At 28.7% G+C, this 5,077-nt stretch overlaps 1 pseudogene; it reads right to left on the bottom strand.

Annotated features, from left to right (window-relative positions):
• Window positions 293-5,077, bottom strand: part of LOC108661417 — a 14,947-nt pseudogene continuing 10,162 nt past the window's right edge.

The following is a 5,077-nucleotide window of genomic DNA, read 5'->3' as shown; positions in this document are numbered from 1 at the left end:
AAAATAGACTTGAAAGTACTACCTTTTTAATTGAAATAGAGAAATATAAAAGGCATTGGATTTTTTATGGGTTGCAAAATAAAAAAAATGCATCTAAATCTTAAAGCTCAAATACTATGACAAATTCTTTATATGCAAAAATGAAAGTGTAGCTAAAATTGTGTTGTTAGAAGTCATTTATGTTGTAGTGTTTGTAGATTTACATCACATTCCCAGAAAAGTACTTCTAAACCAAACATTGTAATGTAATATTTTCAACAATCACATTTCTTACAATCATCATTTTCCCATGTTATACCAAATGCTGCAAAGTTATCTTTTTAGTAATCATATTCTCTGCAATCACATACTCAACAATCACATTTCTAACAAAATCAAATACCACCTTAAACTCCTCCATGTATTGGTGCCACCTGCCAATTTAAACAAGGATAATGTCAAATTAAAGTTTATACACCAATGTTAACATGCTCTCAAATAATGCAATATATTTGGCCTCTTATATTTTGTTTTCATAATTTTGTGGACCATTTTGCAAAACCAATATCCCTAACTTTGTTCATGTAGCCTAGGGGTGAGTAAAATTTAGTCAAAATCAAATTAATCGATAAATTTAGTTAATTCGGTTCGATTATTTTAGTTAATTTGATTAAATCGATTAAAATGTTCGATTTTGTTAGTTTGGTTAAAAAATTTTGAAGTCAGTTAACCGAATTAAAACTGACTTTGAAATTAGTATATTTTAAGAGCTTTTATTACATGTATGCACTACTACAGTTTTTCAATACATATATATGAAACAAGGGCTAGATTTAATCAAGAGGGATCTTTTTACACGTATTAACTTACACATTTTTTCGATACTTATATCTGTGCTTAAATGACTTAGATTTAGTTATGAAGCATCAAAAAATAAAAAATAAAATACTCTTTATTATCGAGAATTGATATAAATATAATTATACAAAAATTTATATAAAATTAAAATAATGAAAAATATAAAAAAAATTATACCTTAAACTTAAGTTATTAATATATTAATCTAACTTATTATATTAACTTATATTACTATTAAATTATTAATATATTATACTATATAGTATATTTATTGATCTACAATATATAGTCTATACTCTATAGACTATAGATTATAAGAACTTATTTTTTATAAGTTATTTATAGACTATAGTAATATAGTATAACTTATATAATTAATATAGTAAGTTATATTAAATTATTAATATTAGTATACCATAGTAATTGACTTATATTAATAATTTAATATAGTAACTTATTAATATACTATATATTAATATTAGTATACTACAGCAATATAACTTATATTAGCAACTAAATATAATAACTTATTAATATGAGTTACATATTAATATTAATGACTTAATGAGTTGATTTTACTATATTATAATAGATAATAATATATTATAAATATTATATAGTATAGTTATTAATAGGATACTTATTAATATATTAATTAGTCAAATTATATTAATATATTAGTAAATTTATAAGCAATAATGTAATATGTAGTAACAAAAAGTATATTATTGATATATTATTAAATAAATTAGAAAAACTGAAAAAAGTTAAAAAATTTTAATTAAATAAGTTAAAACTGATTTAACCGACTAAAGTCAGTTAATTTAAAGTCGTTAATTTAAACTTTAAGTAAGTACAATTCAATTAATTTTATTGAAAAAATAAATTAAGTCAATTAATGATATTCTTTGACCAACTTAATTGTTTTAACACAAACCTTGCCCCAAAGACAGTTTATGATTCGTTCTTTCTACCGATTACTTGCTAACCAAGCAATTGCATCTATATAAATTAATTTGTGTCGAGAGATAAACGTCAAATGTGATGCAGTCTTGCTGGTAATATTAATGACTAGTACCATATTGAATGAAGTAACATTTACTATTTTAACATCATCACCATATAAACAGTGAGAAATCAAAATTGTGGTGGTAATGTTAATGTTCTACTGCATTGTATATGGGACAGACTTAGAAGGCTACTGACTTCCTAATGAGAAGCCCCTAATTAAGCTTAATTAGTATAGGGTATACCTATCTATTATCATTATTATCACTGATATGAACTAAACTTTACAAAAGAAAGACTCTCCTATTTATTGAATTTTAGGGGCATTTTAAAAAATAGTCCTTAAAGATAAGATGTTTTTAAAAATAGCCCTCTTTATAATTTTAACTATTTTTAATCAAGTTGGACAAAATTACCCTTAATGAAGTCACACGCTATGATGTTATACACCATGTACAAAAACCTGTAACAAGTCATGGTTAGCGTGTTACACGCTATGTACAAAAATATGTGACACGCTATTTACAAAAACCTGTGACAAACCATGGTTAACGTGTTACATGCTATATACAAAAATATGTAACAAGCAATGGTTAGCTTGTTACATGCCATATACAAAAATATGTGACAAGCCATGTACAAAACCTGTGACAAGCTATGGTTAGCTTGTTACACGTCATGTACAAAAACTTGTGATAAATCATTGTTAGCGTATTATACGTTATGTATAAAAATATGTGACACGTCATGTATAAAAACCTGTGATAAGCTATGGTTAGTGTGTTACACGCTATGTACAAAAATATGTGACAAGCCAAGTACAAAAACTTGTGAGAAGTTATGGTTAGCTTGTTACACGCCATATACAAAAACCTGTGACAAGCTATGATTAAGTTGTTACACGCCATGTTAAAAAAAAATACTGTTGTTACACGCCATCTAAAAAATATGTTACCCGCCATGATTAAAAAATATTGTTACACGCTATGTTGAAAAAAATATATTGTTGTTACACGACATATTCAAAAACATTTTGTTACACTTTAATGCTTAAAATGTTGTTATTACTTACGAATCAAAACTTCAAATCCTCTCAACTTTTTTTTTTGTTTTTTTGACAATTTGACACAGATTAAAGTGTTTCTAACATGTTTTCATAAATCAAAATACAAATGTTTTTAATATTTTTTTATCTAAAACACCTACTTTGACTAAAAATAAAAAAAAATTCTTTAAAAACCTAGATTTATAAATTTCAAAATTTTGAGTTTATTGGTATCTAAATCCCGATTTGATTCAATTAAAAGCTATTTAATACATTTGTGATTATTTCTACTATTTTAGTTTTATCTAAAATACTTAAAAATTGAATTTTTCAAACAACCACTCACCCAAGCACGTCAAAACTATTGTTTGGTGTCTTGAAAGAGTAAGAAAGAGAAATATGAAAATGCGAGAGAGAGAAATCGAAAGTACAACAGACGAATGCCGAACAGAGAAATTGATAAAATTTGAGAGACTGAGATGGTGAGAGAGAAATCTGAAGGACAAATGGGGAGAAATAGAGAGAAATTGTGATGAATGATTTACTTTATTTGAAATAGTTTAAAGGATATTTTCGTCAAGTCATGACTAAATATGGTTAAAAATAATTAAACTTATTTTGATGATTACTTTTAAAATATCTTTATCAAGAAATGTCATTTCTCATAATTTTTTTTAAATTTTACCTCTTCTGAAAAGAAAACTTTAAAAATTGGGCATGTTAGGAATAAACAAAAAGTTGGAAGGTTAAAAGGATGGTTTGGGCCCTCGCCACAGCCCATTCACCGCCATTTAGAAATTGGATACAAAAATAGGATATAATTGATTAAGCCCTCTGCCAAGCTAAATTTGCAACCGAATGCATAGAGTTGCACCGCCTGCGCGGTTGGGGACCCAACAATGCTACCTAATGGGGCCTTTAAAAGTGATGCGCCTTGCTCTACCAAGGAAGCAATGCGTTATAGAAAAGAAATAAAAAAGATACAAAATCTGCAATGGACTGAACAGACTAAAACTCCTGTCTGCAGCGTGGACATAATGTAAGAAAATGTAAAACTTAGAAATAAAAGACAGAAAAAATCTGGCTTTGAGTCGTTTAAACACACCTGTTTTGAAGACTTGTATGCTTTTAGGATACAGCCAAACTTCAAAAATTCTCTAATCAGAAGTAGTGAAAATGGTTATGGAGAAAGTCTCTTTTATAATGATAAATAGACAAGACTTTTGATTTAAACAAACAGTTTTTTCTCAAACAGTAGATTTCATTTATTAATAGAGTTGCTTATCACCTCCTTTAGGTCGATTGATCTCTGACAATAGTTTCCAATGCACCCATGTCTTGAACTTGGATTGTTCACCCACGATAATGTCACACTCAAATCTGAGTCAATTACCGAGTTCTTAGAACCTCTCAAAAATGGAAGTGCTAAATAGATTTAGGGCTGTCATAATCGTTAGGGTCGCTCCACTATTGGGTTCCTACACATAAAGTGGACCAAAGAAAATGCTGATCACATTGCCCTTTTTATCCTCTAAGGCTTCTCCAAGACAAACCGGACCTGATTTTTCTTTTACTGACCCATTGACATTAAATTTTAAATCATCATTTTTAGGGGCTGCCAAACAATTCCTCTCCTGAGATCAAAGGTGTTATGTTATTTTTTTAAAAAAAATTATTTCTATAATGTATTTTATGTTATATTTTTATATGAAATTAGAATTTGAAAATTTTTATTGGAATAAACAAAATGCTGGAAGGCTCAAAGGAAGATTAGGCCCTCACCAGAGCCCATTCACGCAATCGCTATTATCGTAACGTGCGGGTCCGGGAACCCGTCCGTCAGACGCGGGCGAAAATTAAAATCGGTTAGGAGTCGCCACCAATCTTTTTTATCTAAGGTGTGATTGGTCACCTATTAACCCGATTCTAATCGACGAAGTCCTAAATTAATTTTAGGCCCGTCGAAAGAACGAGAACTGGTCTACATTTTTAGAGATGGGTTCGGGAGTGCGGTTACGCACGGAGAAGGGTTAGCACCTCTGTGGCGCCCGTTCCACGAACGGTACCATTTAATCTTAAGTTATCTTAATATAGCCTTTTCTTAATTTAATCCCTACTTTATTAATTAAATTTTTATTAAATTGACAGACTGAGTTTTTTATTTGGCTTTACGTATGCACATGATGC

The sequence above is a fragment of the Theobroma cacao genome, chromosome 1 (genome assembly GCF_000208745.1).
Source record: "Theobroma cacao cultivar B97-61/B2 chromosome 1, Criollo_cocoa_genome_V2, whole genome shotgun sequence".
NCBI classification, from domain to species: Eukaryota; Viridiplantae; Streptophyta; class Magnoliopsida; order Malvales; family Malvaceae; genus Theobroma; species Theobroma cacao.
Note: the sequence above shows the minus strand (reverse complement) of the source record. Positions and strands in the feature narration are given on the sequence as shown.